This window comes from Lontra canadensis, unplaced genomic scaffold (assembly GCF_010015895.1).
Source record: "Lontra canadensis isolate GAN:19392208 unplaced genomic scaffold, GSC_riverotter_1.0 scaffold13, whole genome shotgun sequence".
Lineage (NCBI taxonomy): Eukaryota > Metazoa > Chordata > Mammalia > Carnivora > Mustelidae > Lontra > Lontra canadensis.
In genome coordinates, this window is record NW_022631007.1 from 26,946,753 (window position 1) to 26,970,943 (window position 24,191).

At 38.2% G+C, this 24,191-nt stretch overlaps 1 protein-coding gene and 1 non-coding gene across 2 annotated transcripts in view; one reads left to right on the forward strand and one right to left on the reverse strand.

Moving 5' to 3' along the window:
* Positions 1-24,191, reverse strand: part of CCDC148 (coiled-coil domain containing 148) — a 245,041-nt gene that overhangs the window by 116,168 nt on the left and 104,682 nt on the right. The gene's annotated exons all lie outside the window — the stretch shown is intronic.
* LOC116868006 lies at positions 18,057-18,161 on the forward strand. Its single transcript, XR_004382726.1, has one exon. It is a non-coding gene; the product is annotated as a small nucleolar RNA U13 (small nucleolar RNA).

Here is a 24,191-nt window from a genome sequence, read left to right on the forward strand (position 1 = left end):
TAATCAAGCATTGTAAATATTTACAACATATTGTCTTGTAAAACCGCTTCTCTTTCATCAACTAATGGAGTTTATGATGTAGATTTTTATAGTTAATAAGCTACTTTGAAGATTTTATTTGTACTCTTCTAAACTTTTTAGATAATAATTCACCAGTACATGAGTAGCTTGCAACATATCTATTTTATTAAACTGAATTCAGAGAAAACCTTGACTGCTGATTATTTTTATTTAGGAGTACAACTATCATTTAAACAATATGCCTTACAACCAAACTTAGTGATTTTGGCACTAAAGTAATTTCTCTTCTCTTTTCTCTGTTATTCTAGACACTTCAGATTGGACATTTTAGGACTCTTACATCTTTGTCTCCCTATAGTAAGTTATATTAATTCATCCTTTGTTTTATTCAATTCTTTTTTTCTTTCTTTCTGTTCCCTCTCCTCCTTTCCAAGTCCAAAAGACTAGACTGGTGCTCTATTACTATCAGTACCAATTGTAAGTGAGCTCTGAGAAGACATGAAAATTACCTGACAAGCTTAAATATGGCATTCCAAGAGGTTTTCATAAGATTTATAGCAGGAATTTTTATGGTGGGAAAGCACGAGGAGCTGTAGCTCAACTTTAGACTTATCAATGATCATGGAATAAGTCTCAGGGACAAGTAAAGCATGTGCTAGAGGTGGAGACAAACATATGGGTCCTAAATCCAAGTTAGTCCCCTTGATGAAGGAGGAGGCTTTCATAACTCCTTCTACATCTCTGGTTTATGGAAGGTGAAGTACAGTTCTTGGATGAATGGAATAAAGTATCCTTGAACAAAAGAAGAAGAAAAAGAGCACAACTACTTCAATGCTTTGGCAATTCTTATCTTTGACACGGAGAAGAAAAAGAGGAAATTCTATAATGCCTAACTCTCCATCAAGTACGAAACTCTCCCCAAGCAGAGAAGATGCAGACCTTCTGACGTAGCTGCATAAGCCTCGCCCAGAGAACAGGACACCAGTACTGCACGGGCCTGGATGTGTGGGTCTTACTGTAGAAATGAGACACTGGATGCAAATCTGTTGTGGGGAATCAATCTTCCTGGTGTACTCAGTCAGGGCTCAAGAAGAGCTTGCCTAGAATCAAACATACCAACCCCCACATCTCTGTTCATTCACTGGGAAAGAATTGAAATAATGAAACCCAGAATATAGATATATCTGGGGCCTGAAAAAAAACTTGTCTCACAAATTGAAGCCCTGAAGACACAAGAAGTAGACTAATTTTTCTTCTAATTGGAGATTGTGCATTTGGAAGAAGCTAGAGAATGTGAGAGGTAAATGGCTGGCTCTGAACAAAGAGTCAAGAAAAGATTTGCTTTCTATACCACAAAGTAGGATTCTGGATCACCAAACCCCTACATGAGCATTTATAAAGATCAGGAAGAAAATATAAGTGGGAGTCATATAGATCTGATATAAAAGATGTCAAGCTATGAGGAAATGAAGATGGGTAAAAAGTGTACATTATGGTGATAACAGGCATGATATATAGAGAACAACAGTAAAGAAGGTATTTGATGATTATCAGTAATAAATAACAATATATCCAATCTCCAGTAGTAAATAACAAGGTCCCCAGACTTCAACTTGTGACTACAAATAGTCACATTAGCATTTGTGGACAAATTTTACTGCCTCCTTATGCTTACCCTCTCCCATGGGATTTCAGCCCACTGTAAAATGCTCCCAAATTATTTCTAGAAGTTAACAGAGAGTATACTAACAAATGTTTACATGTCTGTTGGGCATTTGCCTCTTTCTTAGACGTCAGGGGAGGATCTGCCAGCTCTCATCTGATCCACTAAGTCTGCAGCTCTTACAAGGGATTTCCTTGCAAGCTATCTCCTGGTGCTAGCAAAGCCACCAAACGCTACAGGTGCTAGCTAGCCCTGCATTCCCTCCAGTCTTTCTGTACCATAGCGATTCTAGGTTCCTTACAGGAATGCATCGTGCTCATTATTCCGTTTCAAAGGATTCAGATTCCATGCCATCCCCCCATCATAATCTCTCATGCACTTGTCTAAGGCACCTGAATATCTGAATAGATACATGGCATGAAATTATAGAATCGGTTCAGGTTTAGCAGGGTCTATCTTGCTCCTCTGTACTACCTGCAAAATACGACAGTCCCTTGGAGACGACTCCAGACGTAGTCACTGACTCTTTCTCTGAGAAGGGGACAGTGTTCTTTCTGTGGTTTCCTGACCTCCATGGCTAAGTTCCATAATAGCAGTTACTGTAATACTCAGATGACCCCCATACTAGAATTCATAAAGTCTTGCATGGAACTTCAAAATTGTACTGGAATATCCCTAGATGTTATTAGCCTCTGCATACAAATGAAATCCCCCCAGTCTAGGCTCTGACTATTCAACATGTAGTCCATGGACCTACAGTATAGGCTCACCTGGAGCTCATTAGAAAAGCGTAATTTCAAACTCCCTCCTAGAATGAGCAGTTTGCGGAGAACTCCAGGTGATTCGTGTTTACATTCAAGTATGAAGAGACAGTGTTACAGACTATATCACTAAATTTTATCATTTTATTTATGTGTTTATTTTTAAGATTTTATTTATTTGACAGAGATAGAGAGTGAGTGAGAGCAACAGTGCACATGAACCAGGGTAGGGGCAAAGAAGCAGGTTTCCCACTGAGCAGGGAGCCCACGTGGGACTCAATCCCAAGACTCTGGGATCATGACCTGAGCCAAAGGCAGATGCTTAACTGACTGAGCCACCCAGGCACCCCGTAAATTTTACCATTTTAGAAAATTACATCACTGACACCAACACTGCTCATGGATTTGAGTCATAAATATATATACATCTGTACCCATTTGTATCTGCAGCCTTCAGAGTCTCTGTGATCCTGAATATAGGCACAAGTATCTGACCATTGTGTCTTCTGGTGGTGTCACACCCACATATTTACATACTTAAGTCCATATTCTTTTATACTAAATTATTTTAGTATAAAATACTAAATTTTACATTATTGTTGGGGCATTTTATTGATTTCATTTTCAAGTTATGTGTATAGGCTGATTGTATTTTCTATGTGTTTCATTTTAGGAGAGTAAGGAGATTTTATAGAACACTGTTACAAATAAAAGGCATTTGGTCCGAGGGCATTGACAAACACTGACAAGGTCCATGGGAAGCCATTCCAAGTTTTAAGCAGGTAAGTAACATGGCTAGATATTCAGGTAGAATCTTCTGGCAGTTGTTTGGAGGATAGATTTAGGTCCATAAGACTGGTGTTGGAGGAACCCATGTGGGAGACTATTACTGCAGTCTAAGAGAGTCTGGAGTGGCCATAGACTAGAAGAAAAATTTGGACAAGGAGGATTCTCAGAAGCAAGGATGAGAGAATTCAAGAAGGAAGAGGCAAGTAAATAGAGCCAAATGGATTTATACAAATTTATTTAAGTTGGTAGCCAGATGGCCACAAAATGTGGCCCATCCCTATACAGCTGGGAATATCAAGACCAACTCACTTTGCTGTGGCATGAGTATTGAGGGAAAAGGACACAGAAAAAGAGAAAGAGGAAGGAACACTTCCTTGCTTTTCTCAGAGCAGCATTTTCCCATTTATTCTTATGTCTCTGTAAGTGATCCTGCAGTCTTTAGAAAATGGCAGTGGTAAGACTCTGCAGAATGAATTCCAGTCCCAAATCAAACGCCAAATATGTCACTTCTGACAGGCCTATTTTCTTTGACTCAATGTCCTTATCTGGGGCTTAGGGGTAATAATTTGTCTTCTCTCTTAAGATAGCTTTGGTGACAGAAACATATATTTTTTTTTGAAGAATTAATATATATAAATATATATATATAAATATATATATTTGAAGAATTAAGGAAGATAACTAAATTGTGACTGTTGTATTGTTTAGATTTCAACAATATATTAGGTTTCCATTCAGAGCATCAGTATGCATGAGTGGGAGCCACGCCACTCACTTCTAGGTAGTAATTAGGTTTTTCCTTTCTCAAAAAAGAAAGAAAGAACTTTCTGATATTAACACTTCTCTATGGCTTCATACTAGGGAATTTATGTGAACAAAGGGGCCTAACAGTTCTGTGCCTTTTTGGGTCTCTTTTTCTTTTCTCAAATCCCTATCAATCTTGTTTTATAATCAAAGTACATTCTTTGGAGACCTTTGGTGACAGCTGGAAGTCAGAGTTGCTGTTCGTTATATTTATTCAAAGTATTTTGTAAAAGATTCTTGATGGGGAAATTTTAAATTGAAAAAAGTCTCTGGAGAAATTATTATTACTTTGGAAAAGTATAAGTAGTCATGATGACTTTGAAAAGGTCCATATTATGGTGAGCTATTTTCCTGCAATGTAAGTTCCAGACAGAATCACCTGCACATCATCAGCAGTATTTGTTAGTATCCAAAGAAGTCTATGGCTTGAGCATATATGTATTTTAAAATTGAAGTATTACTAGTACACCTATAAATTTCTGACAAGCTTTCTTTTTTTAGAGAAAGAAAAAGATGCCTAAATTCTCCAAAAAAAATTAAATTTATTTTTAATTAACTATAAAATGATATATAGTTATAAATTATTTATATAAGTTGAATTTTTTCAAGAGTCTTATCAGACCAGGATGAGGCATTAGAAGTTTACTGGGTTGGTGTTCAAAATTACCTAATTGTACCATTGAGCCAACTTTAAGTATGAAGTATTACATTAGGTGCACTGCAATTCCATTCATACACACAAAATGGCATTTCCATTATCACTGATGAGGAGTTTTTTCAGCCATATGAAATACTGTGAACTAAGTAGGCATCTAAAATGGTCATTTACACATGGATAATCATGGTTCTGGACCAGACTTTGAAAAGGGTCTCTTGGATCAGACTAAACCCCATTATTTTAAATGCCACACATTTGTTCTAGAACACAGATGCTCTGTTAATATGACAAATGGAAAAAGTATGATGCTATGATGCTTCCTACTAATTATCAGCCTATAAACAGAAATTTCAACCTATGCAGCTAATACTAGAAATTCACTCAAAGACACAAGTTCACAGCAGAGATACTAAAATCACGTGTTACATGCAAATCTTAGAGTTTTGGAACTGGAGATAATTTAGTCCAACTCTTGTCTTTGACAAGGAAATAGAAGCCTGAAAATATTAGGTCATATCTCCTCCAGATTACTTATGAGCTTGTTAAACTTGATCAAGTTACTTAACCCCTCTAAGCTCCTGTTTCCTCATTTTATAATACAGAATTAAAGACCTAACTTACTGTGTTATAGCAAGTATTAAATGAGGCCATGTATTTAAATCAGTCCCTAAAATGCAGTAAACATTTCATAAATGTTAGGCATTACTTTCCTTGTTTGTGAGTCAGAGAGAAAAATAACATTAGCCTGATCTGGAACGTTTGGTAGGTATGAATTGTTAAGTATCTGACCATCATCACCTCAAGGAAGTGTAGGGTGTGTTAGAGCAGCTCTTCAACTCTTCAAAATGATTTTTTGCATGAAATAGTCAATCCTGCTGTGACTAGTCATTCAGCCTGTGCACTGCCCAACTTTAAGTTCTGCAAATGTCACCATCCCTTGAGCTGTGTTCTATATTTACTTTGCACAGCTGACATGTAGCAGCCCTGGGAATAGTTTTCAGTAATGATACAGTCTTAAAACATTCACAATATTTATTTGTGATCCATAATTGGACTTAGGGTATCTGTTGTAATTGGTCTTAACAATTTTTTTATTTTTTTTTTAATTTTTTAAAGATTTTTTATTTATTTGACAGACAGATCACAAGTAGGCAGAGAGGCAGGCAGAGAGAGAGAGGAGGAGGAGGCAGGCTCCCTGCTTAGCAGAGAGCCCGATGCGAGGCTCGATCCCAGGACCCCGGGATCGTGACCTGAGCCGAAGGCAGAGGCTTTAACCACTGAGCCACCCAGGCACCCCACAATTTTTTTATTTTTTTTTTAATTTTTATTTTATTTTATTTTTTTAAAAGGTTTTATTTATTTATTTGACAGAGATCACAAGTAGGCAGAGAGGCAGGCAGAGAGAGAGAGAGAGAGAGAGAGGAGGAAGCAGGCTCCCTGCTGAGCAGAGAGCCCAATGCGGGACTCGATCCCAGGACCCTGGAACCGTGACCTGAGCCAAAGGCAGAGGCTCTAACCCACTGAGCCACCCAGGCGTCCCAATTTTTTTATTTTTAAGAGAATTTTTTTGAATTCTAGTTTTGGCCCTGGAGGTAGAGAAAGATATTTTACACAAAATACAAGAGCATTAACCATCAAAGAGAAAGGTGGATAAGTTCATTACTTAAAAATTAAAAACTCCCCTATGCAGAAAGTTAGTACTCAGACAATGAAAATGAGATGTACAGAGTGGAGAAAGATATCTGAAACACATAAAATCCACAAAGAGTTTATATCCAAAATACTTAGTGAACAAGTATAAACTGATAAGAAAAACACAGACTGTCCAACAGGGAGGAAAAATGAGCAAAAGATTTGAATAGGCAATTTTACAAAGAAATCCAAATAGCCATTAAACATGCTAAAAGACCCTCAACATCATTAGAAATTAGAGAACTGCAAGTGAAAATCACAACAAAATATCAATTCACACCCACAAGATTGGTTAAAATGAAAACATCTGAGAATACAAACATTAGCAAGAATGTGGAATGGGAACTTGCATGCTCTGCTGCTGTAAGAGTCAATTGGTACAAACCCTTTGGGAAAAAAGTATAGTAGCAAGTAGTACCTTGCAAAGTTTTAAATATGTATATGCTATGACCCAGCATTCAACTCTTAGGTATTCTCCACAGAAATATGGTACCAGGGAATATATGTAAAAATGTTCATAGCAACATAGTCCCTTAAAAAACTCTAAACATGCAAATAGTGCAAATATCATCATTAGCAAAATGGGTCATTTAGTTGTAGTATACTAAAGTATACTAAAGACACAGCAAAACATAGAGGAAAAGATGCCATGCACAATGAAATAACATACTGTTTGAGTCTATTCACAAAAGTTCAAACACAGGCAAAACTAATTTGTACTGTTCAGGAATGCATATCAAGTGGTAAAAGCAGAGAAATGATTATCGCAAAAATTTGCTTATACTATTCAGAGGCTGAGGGTTGGTGTTAGGGTAGAGCCTGAGAGGGAAACTGGGTAGAGGTTGAAAGAAAGGGACTAAGAGAAGCACACAGCCAAGGGACTGGGGTGGGGCAGAAGTCTTGGGGAGGAGGAGGTGAAGAAGAACTAGACCTGGAGGGACAAGTAAGATGCAGATACGGAAGTTGAGGTGAGTCACACAGGGAAGGGAGCTGAGGCACAGCAGCAGGCTAAGGAGGTGGGGTCACCACAGCAAGCTAACAGAGAAGGAGGCTACCAGTGGGCAAGAGCTGGGCACAGGGCATGCTCTGCCAGGCAGTCAGGTTATTGTTATACCTAACATTCCATACTAACAGCTCTAGCCTGGCTAACTGCAAAAGCCTCCAAATGGGTCAGCCAGCTTCTTCCCTTGCCCCTCTAGCCTATTCTCAAACCAACAGTTAGAGGGATCCTGTTAAACTGTTGATGTCAGATCATGTCATTCCTTACTCACTATAGCCACTATATCTTCATTTCTGTTCCTCAAGTACAATAGGCAGGGTCTTTGCACTTGCTGTGCTCTTTGCCTAGATTTGCCTGTTATATTTCCCCTCGATACATAGCTTGCTCTCTCATCTCTTTCAGGTTTTTACTCACCTGTCGTCTTCACTCTAAGGCTTTTCAATGATAGGCTACCTAAATATTCAACAGCACACCCCCCAGTTTGTCTCTTTCCTTTTTAAAATATTTTTCTTACTAATACTACTCTCCTGCACTATATGTTTTACTTATTTACCTTGCTAAACATCCCAACTTCTATTAGAATTTAAGTACTGATATACATACAAGGTTGGGACTTAGGGGTCTTTTTCATGTTTGACTCCCCAGTATTTAGAAGAATGCCAGTATATACTCAGCATTCACTTAAAATTTGTTGAATTAATCAACAAACCCACCCATCCAGTAATGAAAGCTAGAAACCTGGGCACTTTTTCCTCTTTCTTCTCTGTCACCCAGTTCTGTCTATTTAATTTTCTAAATATCCCTCTACCCCTTCCTCTTCATCTCTATTTCCATCACTCTAGCTCAGACCACTATCTTTCACCCAGAATATGACCATAGATATCTGACTTTTGTCCCCTCCTCTAGTCTATGCCCCATAAAATCCATCCACCCTGAAACTATCAGATTGATCTTAAAACAGGTCGATCTCCTATAACCCTTCAATGGCTTCTCATCATGCATGGTGATGACAACTCCAGTTCCTTGACATTGCACATCCCTGCAGGATCTAGCACACACTTACCTCTCTAGCCCTCCTCTCATTACTCTGGACCACAATTTACTATCAGGAAACACCAAAATGCTTTTGTTTGTTTGTTTGTTCGTTTGTTTAAATTTTTATTTATTTTTTAAATTTCTTTTCAGTGTTCCAGAATTCACTGTTTATGTACCATACCCAGTGCTCCATGCATTTCGTGCCCTCCACAATACCCACCACCAGGTTCACCCAACCTGTCACCCCTCTCCCCTCCAAAACCCTCAGTTAGTTCTTCAGAGTCCAGAGTCTCTAATGGTTTGCCTCCCCCTCCAATTTGTATGCTAACATGTTTCTGATCTGTAGGAGACTGACTCATCTGTCCTATGTTAAGAATGTATTCCCACTTCTCATTTTACCATGCTAATAAATACCATTCTTTAGGATTTAGTTCAAATGCTTGCCTCTATCAGGGCTTACTATTGCTGCCTGCCCCGTTTGCTATGTACCCTCCTCCATACTCCCATAATTTTCATACACACTGTCCTGTGACACTTACCATACTCTGTCATAACTATATTTATACACTGCTCTATTCTACTGGAATCTAAGATCTTTGTGTGAGTCTTAGTCATCTCTGTATACCTAGTGCCTCTATCAGTGCCTGACATAGGCAGGTGCTCAAAAATATTTGACTGAGTAAATAAGTGAGTTATGCTATACACAAAGAAAAGGAATTTTTGTAATAATCACTAAGGAAATTGGTAACAAGCAACTTGTGTCACTTGCAAATACTCAGGCATTCAACATATGTCTTTTACAAATTCCATCTTTTGTGAAAGTAAAGAAATAGGCACAGAGCCCAGAAGAATCACTTTTAACATGTCTCTTATGGTTCTTTCATGCCCAGAAATTTGCTTCTCTTTATTGTAAATGCCTCAGGCACCAACAGATCATTTTCTCATTTTTTTGTTCAACTTTATCCCTTCACTATTCTGCCTCTTTCACCTACAAAAAAAAAAAAAAAAAACTTTCAGGGAACCACCATAACCAAATGTAACATTTGTTATAATGAGACAATATAGGAGAAACTCATATACATTATTTTTGACATTTGCAAAATGGGGATTTTCTCAAGTAGTCTGCAGTGAAAATAGGCTAATGGGAATTCACTGGGTAAGAATCAGCTTGGTGACAAGAGACAAGCAGACATGGTGTTCAGAGAACTAAGTGCTCCACTAAGTGGAAATATATACCATAGATAATACAACAGAGATTTCCTTTTAATAACTAATATATTTAATTTCTCCATTATTACCCAGAGAGGTCTATGAAGATACATCTCACATTAAAAAGATACCTTCATCTGTCCATTTATTAACTGCTAATCCTAAACTTGAAATTCTTTTGTTAAAAGACTTCCTGTTCCATCTGGAGCTAAGAGCAAGGAATCAGGACTAGGTTTTTCTACCCAATTATCCTCTCATTCACGGCCTAGAGTTTTCCCAATCAAACAATGCCAGGGTAAAAGGCAAACTATAAAAAGCAGGCAGATCTGCCCTTTGAGTTTCTAGTTGGAGAAAAGTATATATAGAAACCAGAATGAGCTCTGGTGTCATAAAAACTATGGGGATTGTCTTAAAAAGACTTGGATGAATTAATGCCATAATACCATACCATACTATACCATTTGATTTTAAAATGCAAAAAAGTTTTTAACATTAAAAAAAAATAAAAACCAGATGTGAACAATATGAAATGCAAGCAGATTGTCAGAGAACATAAATGGGTATACAAGATTCTTCACATAGCACTTTTTAAAATTAAAGGTTGATTTTATACAAATACAACTTATTCAAGGGTATATGAAGTCAATATGGGCTTTTTGAGTACCTATTATGGATTATAACTGGCATTAGGCATTAGGGATACAAAGATGAATGAAAAATGTATCTTTCTCTTCATATGTTTAGAGTTCAGCGACAGACATACAAACATTAGCATCAGATATAATAAATGGAATGTGGGAGGTGAACATAGGGAAGACAACGTGGGGGAGGGAGGAAGAACACATTTATCTATTGCAATACATATAAAATTAGATTTCTAGAGAAAATTACACTGTTAATATACCATTATGTATAATGTAAAGGAGCCAGCATACCTTATATTTATCTATATATTAGGCTGGGTTGCCATAGATTAGTATTAATATTTAGCCATTTCTGATCTACAAAAACAGGAATTTGACACCATTTATCCTATGGGTTTCAAAACAAAGTTTCATTTGTTTATTCTACAAATATCTGGTCATCATATAGCAAGGGCAGGTGGATGAGGCATGGAGAGAAGAGTAAATGGCACCAAAGGGGATGAGAGAAGCTAAAGACTATAGTTACCCTTCGGCTGAATCTATTTTTTTCCTGAGGTTTCTCCTAAAAAATACCATAGACTCAGCCCTCGAAGAAAACAGTGTGCCTCTATGGGCCCTGTGTTTGTCCTAACAGATAATAAGCTTTTGTGAGATTGCCTGCAGTAAAAGGAGAGTCTTGGGGAGGCAGGGTTCCCAAATCCTTTGCTGACACCTCATAGCCAGAGTTTGCTGGTTATCCCTCTTACTTGCTCTCCCCTTTTTTCATGGAAGTGACCTCCTAACTCGGGTGGAACTTTAACCACCTAAAACAGACCACCCTGTTCACCTTGCAGTCACGTATGGCAGGTGTGAGGTAAGTGCTGGTTCATGACAAGCCAAGTGGAATCAGAGTGCAATTTCTGGAAAGTTAACTTGGAGGTAAGTGGCCTTCTCCTATTCCTCTTCCTGCTGATAATGGAAGTCCCTCCTTCCCCAGTTCTTAACTCTTTCTTTGCAAGAAGATCATATAACTGAAATCACATAGTATGCAGCCTTTTGCATCTGGCATTTTTCACTTGTAATACCTTTGAGATTTGTCCATTTTGTTGTATGTTTCCGTATTCATTATTTTTATTGCTAAGTAAAATTCTTCCATTGTATGGAAGTATCATAGTTTGTTATCCCTCCTCCAGTTGAGGACATTGGGGTATTGGGGTTGCTTTTGGTTTTAGCAATGACAAAACTGCTGCACATGGTCACTTACAGGTTTCTGTGTGAACATAGGTTTTCATTTAAATAAGTAAACACCTAGGAGTAGGACTTCTGGGGATTGTGGTAAGTGTACGTTTAAGAGCATGAAGAACTGCACAAATATTTTACAAAGTGATTGTATCATTTTGTATCTCATTGCATCATATACGCATCATTGCATACTTCTGCAGCAATGTATGAGATTCAAGTTGTTCAAGCTGTTCCACATCTTTGTCAATATTTGGCATGGACAGGTTATTTTTTAGACTTTTTAATAGATCTATAGGAATATCCCATTGTTGTTTTGATTTGCATCTGTCTAGTGACTAATGATACTGAGCATCTTTTCTTTAGCAAAAGATATTTGCCAAATATCTTTTTTTAAAGATTTTATATATTTATTTGACACACAGAGAGAGAGATCACAAGTAGGCAGAGAGACAGGCAGAGGGAAAGGGGGAAGCAGGCTCCCCGGTGAGCAGAGAGCCTGATGCAGGGCTCAATCCCAGGACCCTGGAATTGTGACCTGAGCCAAAGGCAGAGGCTTAACCCACTGAGCCACCCAGATGCCCCATTCTCCCCAAATATCTTTTTCGTGAAGTGACTATTCTTCTTTATTGACTTGTTTGTTTACTTATTATTAAGCTTTGAAAATTCTTCATTAACTCTGATGTGAGCCCTTCATCAGATATGTGATTTGCAAATATTTTCTCCTAGTGGGAGGCCTGCCTTTTTATTGTCTTCACAGTGTCTTTTGATAAGCAGAACTTCTTAATTTTTTTTAAAGAATTATTTTTTTTTAAAGATTTTATTTATTTATTTGACAGACAGAGATCACAGGTAGGCAGAGAGGCAGGCAGAGAGAGAGGAACGGAAGCAGGCTCCCTGCTGAACAGAGAGCCCAACGTGGGGCTCGATCCCAGGACCCTGGGATCATGACCTGAGCTGAAGGCAGAGGCTTTAACTGCCTGAGCCACCCAGGCACCCCCTTTTTATTTATTTTAAAGAGATAGAGAGAGAATGGGCTAGCAGAGGAAGGGGCAAAGGGAGAGGGAGATAGAAGCAGAGTCCCTTTGAGCGTAGAGCCCCACACAGGGCTCATCTCACCACCCTGAGATCATGGCATGCACTGAAACCAAGAGTCAGAAGCCCAACCCACTGAGCCACCCAGGCACCCCAGAATTCCTAATTTTGAGAAATCCAGCTTATCAACTTCTTCTTCTAGGGATAGTGCATTTGGTGTTGTGTTTAAGAAACTTTGCCCAACCCAAGGTCATAAAGATTTTCTCTTTTATTGTCTTTTCCTGTGTTTTATAGTTTTCAGTTTTACATTTAGATAAATGATCCATTTTGAGTTAATTTTTGTATAAAGCACATGTTATGTATCAAGGCTCATTTCTTTTTGCATCTGGATATTCAATGGCTCCCACACCATTTGTTGTTAAGACTACTCTTTCTCCATTGAACTTACTTTGTATCTTTGTTGAAAATCAACTGAGCATGGATGTGTGGTCTATTTCTGGATTCTCCATTCTGTTAAGTGAGACACAGTTAAAGTTTTTTCTAGTAAATATATATTTATTTTTAATAGGAATTTTTAAAGTGCTAGCTTTCCAACCTCAAGTTGTGGCTTCTTCTCTTAAATTACCTAGTCCTTGTGATTATGTTTGCCTAAAGTTATATTGCATAAACTCACTCTAAAATGCAAACATACAATATATGTCACAACAAGTATCCTCATTTGTAAAACATCTTATGAGATGTTTTTATGACTTGCCATTGAAATATAAGGCATTCATTTTAAAGAACATTAAAAAGTACAGTTTCTTTTACACTTCATTAAATAGACCTCAATGCAGACAAATATGCCTTTTAAAACTAAGACATTTTAAGAGTAGGGCTAGTCCAACTATTTTACTTGGAACTAATACATAGATTCATCAAATCCCCAAGCCCTGTGGAATTTTAATTAGCTACCTGCCAAGAGCCACAGATAGCATAATATAGCTGTATAGAGGAAATACCATCTGCCTCTGTGAACAAAAATCACTCTAGTATCGATGCCTATGGTTCCTCAGAGCTCTCTTGATATTGCCAATATTATACCCATGGTTAACCACAGTGAACTTCTCTGAATGTCCCCAACTGCAGAGACTATAGGGAAGCCAACAATGCAAAGATTCACCGATAACACTGATTATGTTGAGGGTGCATAGCACAGTTGACCACACTAAGACATCCATAAACAAATTCCCTAAATTGGCAGAAACTACTGAATTCTTGCCAGTTCCTGTGATAAACTAGACATCTAAGTTTTTCCAATTACTTTGTTTCTTCTTCTTTTCTAATCAAGGAAGCATGTAATATGAGCATCATTAATGCCAAGAAGAAACTTCCTATATCTCCCATTACCAAGGAAAAACCCCCAGAGGTGATATCAGATATATAAATGGAAATGAATTACAACTATGGAGATTGAGAGATTGTTATCATGTGGTGAAAATGTCCTTTCTCTTTGGCAACTAGTCACTCAAGCCATGTGACTTATGGGTAAGTTTTTTGTGGCCACCTCTTCGTTTAACATGGTCTTCTATAGAGTCCTGTATGCCTATAGCATCAATTCCAGCTTGAACCAGGTGAGTGACGGGCCATTATTGATTCTGACTCCTGCTCATCTTAACTTGCAGTCAGCAAGCCAGCAAGTTAAAATAGCATAGCAGAACGCATACATCACCTGGGTTTGAGTTATTAGTTGCACATCAGAATCTACCCTAGTTAGTTTAAGAAGGAAAGCATTAATTGCAGGATTTTAGAAAGTTTCCAAAGTGTTTGTAAGGGTCAGAGAAGCAAGCTCTAGACTAAGCTTCCAGGAAAAACATCCAGAACCACATATCACAGACTTGGTCATGTCATACTGACTCTGGCACAACTGGGAAGTTGCAACTATCACCACTGACCCAGCACATGCTGCTTTTGCTCTTGATTGTACCAATAGGATGGATCTCCATGTTGTATCTGTCTCTTCACATAACTCTTTAACTTTTGTTTCAGTAGCTTGATTATCATGCATCTCAGTATTATTTTCTTTGTATATATCCATCTCAGGGTTTGCTAAGCTTCTTGAAAATACATATGGATGTTGCTTGTCAAATCTGTGAAGTTCTTGGATGTGATTTCTTTCAATATTGCCTCTATTTCATTCTCTCACTCCTCCTGGGGCTTTAATTACATATATATTAAAACTGTTTGCCATGTTCCATATTTCTCTTATGTTCTCCATTCTGCTCTTCATTTTATTACTTTCTCTTTATATGTTTCAGTTGGAGTATTTTCTCTTAACCTGACTTCAAATTCATTAATTCTGTCTCCTGCTATGTCTAATCTGCTCTAAAAGCTCATCCAATGAGTTCTTAATTTCAGGTATTATATTTTACATTCATTTCTAGAATGTCTTTTTTGGGGGTCTTTTAACTACAGTATCTATATCACTTCTAAGTTTGTTTTATTCCTTGATTATCTGTTAGTTATTTTTTCCTGTTTCTTTGAACACTTGACCATTTTAATTGTGTGAATACAGGGCTCAACTTCACAGCTTTTCTTGTTTCAAGAATTTTATCTATGTACTTTTTGTCCAATGCCTGCAAATAATATTTTAAAAAAATATTTTGCTAAGTTTTTATAGATGTCTACCATATCAACTATTCATTATCACTGAAATTGGACCTCACAAAACTCTCTATTTTAAATTAAAGTATCATTTCCCATCAGATTTGTGAAACCTAAGTCCAAGTTTGTTCTCCATCAGGAAAGGAGCCTGAAGTCTATGGAGAAGGGAGATTGTGAAAGGAGTTGATGCTCTAAGAAATTATCAAAATGTGAAAAGTGTGTCCATATGGTATTTATTCAAAAAGTGTCTTCTACTCCATCACTATCTGATTCTTTAACTACTATGGCTTTTTGATTACATTAGCTGATCAGCTAGAGATGGGGCAAGAAACACAAAAGTAAGATGAAGTGGAGAAGAGTGGAAAAGTGCCTGGTCATTTTTTGTTCATGCCTAAAATGTACCTCAGTTTTATAGGTCACCAGGTTTTATTTTTAAAACCACATTTGAGTACATGTGTCCTGATGTTTATAGTAGCGTTATCAACAAGAGCCAAACTATGGAGAGAGCTCAAATGTCCATCAACTGATGAATGAATAAAGAAGATATGGGGTGTGTGTGTGTGTGTGTGTGTGTGTGTATACACACACATATATACATACACAATGCAGTATTACTCAGCCAATCAAAAAGAATGAAATCTTGCCATTTGCAATGATATGGATGGAGCTAGAGTGTATTATGCTAACTGAAATAAGTCAGTCAAAGAAAGACAAATATCTATGATCTCACTCATATGTGAAATTTAAGAAAAAAAAATGTGAACATATGGGGGGGGTGAGGGAGAGAGAGAAATAAACCATAAGGGACTCTTAATGATAGAGAACAAACTGAGGGTTGATGGAGGAAGGTGGGTGGGGAGATGGGATAGATGGGTGAAAGACATTAAAGAGGCACTTTTTGTGATAAGTACCAGTATTGTCTATAAGTGACAAACCACTGAATTCTACCCCAGAAACCAATACTGTACTGTATGTTAACTAAATAAAATTTAAATAAAATAACATAAAAATAAATTAAATAAAATAAAACCACATTTGAGATTTTAGCATATTCAATATTGACAATTAAGACTTAGACTTCATTTCTTAATGCTGTGCACATCCATATACTTGTTTCTATAGCTAGTTTTCTCAGGTAAAAAGAAGATAGTGAAAATAGTACTATATCAGAAGGTACTGAGAAGAAGAGGGAAAAAATGCCCAAGGCTTATTAAATATGTCACTTCAATAAAAGTTACTGAGTACCTACTATGTTCCAAGCACTAAAAAATCTGCAACAGTTGCAGGTAGTGGTGGGTTCAAACGGAAGGTGAAGGTATAAAGGAGTTGGAAGGGGTGTATGTTATACCAAGATGAATAAGATGGGGTTCCTGCTTGCATTTGTGAGGCGACATAGATTTCCCAGTGTGCCATAATCATTGTCAAGTCAGGGTTATGTACAAGGGGTAAGGGAGAACCAAGAATGGATTGAATCTGACCAAGGACTAAGGAAGACCAAGAAAGTCTTCTTGTAGCAAACATTTAAGCTGAATCTTGAAGATGAGTGAGACTTAGCCAGACAAAGGAAGCAGAGGCATTCTGGACAAAATCAACAATAGCAGGAGCAAAGGCACAGTCAGGAAACAAAAGGTTGTATACAGTGCAATGGCAGAGGTAGAGTGGAAGTGGATTACAAGGAGTTTGACGTTTCTAAATTGTAAAGTATGAGGTGGAGTGTGTCAAGAAAGGAGGCTGGAAAGGGAGCTGGAGTCCATGTTATTGAGGACCTGGAAAGCCATGGCAGGAAGTTTGGCCATTATTATAAGCAAAGGGTGCCACAGAGGTGTTATCATCAAGGGAGGGCATAACCCAAATTGCATTTTAGATATAGCATTCTGCCTACTGTTTAGGGGGAAAAGTTCAGAAGGGCAGGATTTGACCACCCAGCATGGATGCAGAGAAAGCCATTAGAGTACCACTGCAATAGTCCAGGAACAATGGCCAGGCCCAGGTTAAGAGAGAAAATTTCTAAAGCTGGTAAATAGCTATGGGGGTGAGAGAGTGGGAAGAGGAAGTTAAAATAAGTTTTCAGAAAAGAGTGTCAATTTATAGGAGGGAAACAAAAATTCCCATTTTGGACATAGACTTCAAGGTATCTATAGACTTTTAAGTTGATATAATCAGTATGTAGATGGATAAATGAGGTTCAAGAGAGAGCTGTTCAGAGATGGGAAAAAAGAGTGGGCATCTGGATGGCTTAGTCAGTTAAACGTCTGCCTTTAGCTCAGGTCATGATTCCAGGGTCCTGGGATCGAGTCCCACATCAGGCTCCCTGATCAGCAGGGAGCCCGCTTCTGCCACTCTCCTTGCTTGTACTCTCTCTCTTTCTCTTTCTCTCTCTGTCAAATAAATAAATAAGTACATAAATCTTAAAGCATATAAAGATAGGTAAAAACATAAGTGGGATTAGGAGCCAGTGAAGTACTGAGAGAAAAGGAAAGAGCAAGGACAGCAAGTGAGGAAACCAGGGTTTTAGGATGGTGCAGATGATGACAAATACACAGGCAGACTAAGATATGGCAAACAGAATAATATTTTAGAAGCTGAAACAATATTTTAGAACAAAGAGTACATGGTCAACAATGAGAAATGAAGCAGAGAGGTCTACTAGCCTAAGGATGGAAAAGCACTGACAGGATTAGGTAATTAATTGAGGTCACTGGTGACCTTGGGGAGAGGAGAGGATCTTGGTAGAGTAGGGAGGTCAGAAGTCCTGAGAAAATATAGATTATTCTTTCAAATGGTTGATTTCAAAGAAAAGGATAGAGATTAGGGACTACCTAGGAGCTAGAGGATGACTTCCGAGAAGAGAAGGTTTGATTTGAGTAAGAAAGACTTAACCAGGATCCTTTTGTAGTTCATAAGTGTGATGATTGGGTGTTCATGCGTCTCTGTGATATGTGCCACCCTGTAAACCTTGTTACGACCTCAGCACATTACCTGTCTAACATGAAAAAAAAAAAAAAGACTTAACCATATTTACAGGCTGGAAGAAATACTCATAGGATAAGAAAGAAAAATAATAATAAAAGGAGATAATCAGTAGAACCAAGTTCCTAAAGTTGTTAAATGGGTTAGAGACCCGAAGACTGGGGGAAGGACTGGATATGAGCACTTAGAAGGCATCACATCTTGCATCAGGAAGAGAGTGGGTGGACTAGCAGAAGACATAAGGACATAGGGTGCAGCAGAAATTAGGGATCTATTTCACAACTCCATGACTTCATTTTATTGATAAAATAGAGGCAGGTTGTCTCCTGGGGCTGGAAGGGGATGGTGTGTGGCATTAGGTTCCAGGTACTGAAAGGATTGGTGACCTTTTGAAATGGTCATTAAGAGAAATGGGGAGAACTGGAGAACAAAGGATAGGACTAAGGCCTCTCATGCGGCTTTGAGAGTCCAGGTAAACTTAGTAGCACTTGGCCACCCAACAAGGGTGCAGAGAAAGTAACTAAGACAGACCTGGGAATAAAGTTCCCCAGCCATGGTGTAAAAAAGCATGCTAAAAAATCAAGTGCACAGTTAACAGAGTGGCTTAGGCTGCATGCTGGGGAAGGGCTGGATTTTCGGGGGTCAAAGAGTGAGCTTTGTGGTAGCAGGAGAATGAGACTTCCATTTCCCTGCTTTCCTCACTGCTCTGGGAAGAGTCCTCTATTTGGTACAGCATCCATTACTGCTAGAAAACCAAAATAAAACACAGAAGGGGTGAAAGAGAGTGAGAAAACTCATTATTTCAAAATTCTTTTAACACTTTCCTTAAAAGGCATGAATCACATAAATCATCCCAAAAAATCCTTTTTAAATTCCAAGACTAAGAACAAAATTATGGTTAAATGTTTAATTAATGTTTATTATAGTTAGCATGTTAGTTTTAGAAAGGTCAAATTTATGATACAATGAAGTAATATTTTTCACATTCTGTGTGTCTATTTTATAGTGCATTGGGGCTCAAAGTATAATAAATATCTTCTATTTTTGCAAGATTCTTGTATGCAAAGCTGTGTAGGGCCAAGATAATATTGAATTTCAAGTCAAATGAGCTGGCATGAACCTTAAGCAAGTCACTTTATCTTTCAGGACTTCAGCTTTTAGACTTGTAAAATGAAGGATGGGGATAAATCTCCAAGTTTCCATCCAGGTTAAAAAAAAAAAAGAGCATAATTTAGTATTTTAAATTACTTAGAATTGATAGGATTACTTTTTTTCCTTTATGATATACTTTTGTTTCTAGCTACAACTTATTGAGCCTCAGTCCCTGACCAGGAACACAAACTCCAATGATAATACCATCTCTATGGGAAATAGAACATATTTTGCATCACAATTTAGTTTATGTTCTACCATTCTCTGCTCATATTTACTCTTTGGAGGCTTCATCTCCAAAAGTTCAGAGACATTTGTTCACCATCTTGTGACCATGGGTCTCTGAGGAGACGCCATATTATATTGCTTCCAGAAACCAAGCCCCTGATTTCTGTGGGTGGGTACTCCACAGCAACCCCTACACATCTTGGATTTGTCACTGAAGATAATATGATAAAATGCTAATAGAATGCCTGAGATGTAGGAACACTTCATGGAGTATATCCAATACACTGAACAGCAAGATACATGGGAAATAATCAAAACACAGCATTATTCTTGTCCCCCATTTAGATATTTCACCTGCCACTAGATGAAAACTAAGCAGAACCCATGGTTCGCCCTTGGGTTACAAAGGGTCTTACAGTCACTTTAAGTCACAAAATATAGTTAATTCAAAATCAAATTGCCCAGTTCCAAGAGATTAATCAGCTCTTTCCTCTTTATTCAGACAATGACCTCTCGTTTCATTCCTTAGGTGTTTAGACCATCAGAGTCCATGGGTAGGAGGGAGAGGGAACAATATGTATATTGTATATATAGGAGAGACCAGCAGAGTTGTCATTAGCCTGGTGACTGACAATGTCCCCCAGTAAACCTGGCAGGTGGTTAATGCTGACTCTTGCCCTCCTATAACTTTTGTTGTCTTGATTGCCAGCTGGGAAACATTCCTGGAAACATTCCCCTGATGTGGGTCGTTTACATTTTCCTTTGTCTAGCTGCTTCTCTTCCATCTATCATGTTCCCAATTAGGGCTCTTCTACCCTACTTTTGGGGGGTCCCCTCCCCATTAGCAGAAGTCCTATTGGGAAGAAAAATCTCAGGCAGGCTGCCTTTGAAAACGACCCTGTGCTACTACACAATGATTTCTTAAGCAGGGCACACACAAGATTGATAAATAGTATTTCATGAGGATCTTCCAGGTTCCATTTAGAACGTAAGAAGCCGGAAAGAATGTCACCTCCCACTTTAAGCACAAAGAAAAGCTATATACGAACTTTTCTCAAATCCATCAGAGGACTGAGGTCTCAAGGCAAATAAGCCTGAGATTTAAAGAATGGCAGATGTTTCCAAGGAAAGAGGCAATACAGAAACTGACTTATTTGAGACAGAGCACCTAAAAAAGTCAAGGCCACTGTATAAAGTGGGAAAGAAGATTGCAGCTAATACTCTGTAATGAGTCAACAGTTAAATTTTTTTATAATTTGCTGTTGTCATAAAGCAGGGAGTATAGAACCCATGGAAGTTACAGACACAAGGGAATTTACACCCCCTTACAGGCTTTTCTCCACAGAAAGTTCAAAAAAAATAGATCAGGGTCAAGGGAGGTGAGCAGAGGAAGATTCTTAAGTTAATACAGGTCCAAGAAATAAGAAAAAAAAGCCCTATGTAAGTGGCTAACTCTTGGTTTTGGCTCAGGTAATGATCTCAAGGTCATGAGATAGAACCCCCCCACCCTATCTGGGCTCTGTACTCAGTGGGGAGTCTGGTTGAGATTCTCTCCCTTTGTCTTTCCTCCCACCCTCTCTGTCTCTGTCTCTCTCTAAAAATAAATAAAATCTTTAAAAGAAGAAGAAGAAGAACGAAGCCTTACAGAATAAAAGTCACTGGGGGTGGGGAGGGATGTAAAGCACGGAACCCACCAGGGTACAAGTGTACACCTATTACAGCTGGGGGAAAAGACAAAAAACAAAGATACCCTCTTCTCTTGGGGTAATGGGGGAAGCTCTCTCCCACACAAGAACCACCAAGACACAGGGCAGAGTTTGTCTGCCATGGTGAGGAGGCCAAGATCACTGAGTAGGTTCTGGTCCCAAAACCAAGTAAAAAAAACCTGCCTGAGGCTATGGCTAAACCAAGAAGGCAGAATGTCTCTCCCTTATCAGACACAGTCTAGCAAGTGTCTAATAAGAATCTACTGCTGGGCAAGGAAAACCAGTGGCAAGTCTCTCTGAGGCACAGGCTCATAGGGAAACCCTAAAGCCTACTCCACCCTAACCAAAATAACACTAATTGCCAAAAACCGAAAATAGCTGGTGAATGGATAAACAGTGATTAAACCACAGACTACTACTCAGTAATAAAAAGGAACTAACTATTGAGACACATAACAAAATGGCTAGATCTCAAATGCATTATGCTAAGTGCAAAAAGCCAAAACCAGATTTCCACATACTATATGGTTACATTTTATATGACATTCTAGAACAGCCAAGTACAGGGACAGAGATCAGTAGTTGCTAAAGGCTGAAGGTGGATGTGGGGTGGAGCACAAAGGGCAAGAAGGATTTCTGAAGGGTGATGAAGCAGTCTCTATGTTGTTTGTGGTGGTAGTTACACGTCATGCATTTGTTAAAACTCGGAACTACACACTAACTAAAACAGGTGATTTTATTGCATATAATTTATATCTCAGACATTTAAATTAAAACAAAGAATTTCATTGAAACTAAGAACTTTTGTTTATCAAAAGACACCATTAAAAGAACGAAAAGTCAAAGAAAGAAAGGAAATAGAATTTGCATATGGAATATATAAAGAACACACAAATGAATAAGAAAAAACAGACAGCCGAAATAAAAAAATGGGCAGAAGTCTTGAGGGGACATTTCACAGGAGCAGATACCCTAAGGCTTAATACGCATGTGAAAAGACACTCATCATCTGCTCTGAAGGTAGATGAAAACCTTGTTGAAGGACCACTACACATATAGGAGACTAGCTAAATGTAAAGATTGGCAATATCAATGTTGGTGAGGATGTGGAGCAACTGAAACAAGCGGCAAATTTGTTTAACCACTTTGGAAAACTATTTGGCAGTATTTACTAAAGCTAAATACCCCTGATCTGGCAATCCCACTCCCAAGTATAAATGCTATAGAAATGAGTGCATATGTCCGACATAAGACATGTTCAAGAGTGTTCACAGGCCTACTATCATAATAGCAAAAACCTGGAAATAACATGAATTTCTATTAACATGATAACCTACAAATAATTGTGGTATATGTCTACAATGAAATACTACCCAGCAATAAAGAAAACCAAATAATTGCAACATGCAACAAGAATGAAACTCACAGATATGATGAGTGAAAGAAGTACAAAAGAGATATATGTACGATTTGAGTTATATGAAATTCATGAATAAGAAAAACTAATTTATAGTGATGAATTTAGAATAGTGGTTATGGGTGTGGGTAGTATATGCTAGGAAGAGACATGATGGAACCTGAGCTGCAGGAAATGTTCTCTTTTCAGCTCAGTGGTTTTTACATGCAGCAGTATAAATTTGTAAAATTTCATTCAATCACCCACTTCCCTTCTCTGTTCTTTACTGCATGTTTACCTCAATGCAATACAATAAAAAGAAAATATTCCCCCACAGCACAGCTAAAAGGCTAATGATACTGTGCACAAAATGAATATAAACAAGACTCTGGAGTATATAGAGACTTGTCCTTGTCCCTGACCCATGTGTGTTTCTTATCGACTGCAGGTGGAGAAGAAATGTGCATTAGCTCTATAGTCCATGGTAGGCAGTTCAGGCTTGGTGCAGCTTCTGTTCCTTCTAGGTGTCAAGCTTATCCAATGCCCAATATAGTATCTTTTTGTTTAAAAAAATATGGAATAGGCATTTCTCCTCTAATGTTTTAAAAGAGACATTTCTTTTTACATGCTGTTAATTGCTGTGGTATAACTATTAATTGCAGGTTATTTTTTTTTCTACCAATAGAATAAAACTTCTTGTGCCATCATTCTCCTACCATGTCATTTATCAATAAATAAAGATTTGCAGGGGTGCCTGGGTAGCTCAGTCGGTTAAGCATCTGCCGTTGGCTCAGGTCAGGTTCTCAGGCTCCTAGGATCAAGCCCCGAATTGGGCTCCCTGCTCAGTGGGGAGCCTGCTTCTCCCTCTGCCTGCTGCTCTCCCTGATTGTGATCTCTCTCTCTCTCTCTGTGTCAACTAACTAAGTAAAATCTTTTAAAAAATAATAAAAATATATAAAGATTTGTGTACTTTACTGTAGATATGCTGTTCCTCAACACAATTTGTTTAATAGTCCTGACAAGGAAGGCTATATCGGGCCTTCAGGACTCATGCACCAGTGAGCAGTCTGGGGAATGAAATCAGCCATCTTTGTTTTCAATTCTGCCGTGGAGGCAGCTCCTCTGGCTTCCTGTGACCATGAAACACTAGTCCTCAAGCTCCAACTGCAGGGGTTCCCCACTAACTTCACCAAGCCATCCCGGAGACCCCCTCATTGGGTCTGAGGAAGAGGAATGCCCCATCCACTCCACCTTTCACTTTGCCCATCAAGTTCCCCCCAACATATCTCTTCACAAATCTTCTCTCCTCTTCATAATTTTACCTTTTTTGACATCTTTAATGTGAATGAGAGGTCCAAGAGTGAGCTCGAATCAGACGTTACTCTATAGTTACTTTCTGCATTTTCATCCAGCACCTCTCACGTAGCATTTGTAGTTCGTGTTGGATATCGCTCAATCCAAATTTGAACATTGACCTGTCACGGTAACTTCCACGTGAACCATAAGAAATTGTTGATTGTTGACTACTGTTGATCTAAAACAACTGCAATTTCATATGGTTCCAACT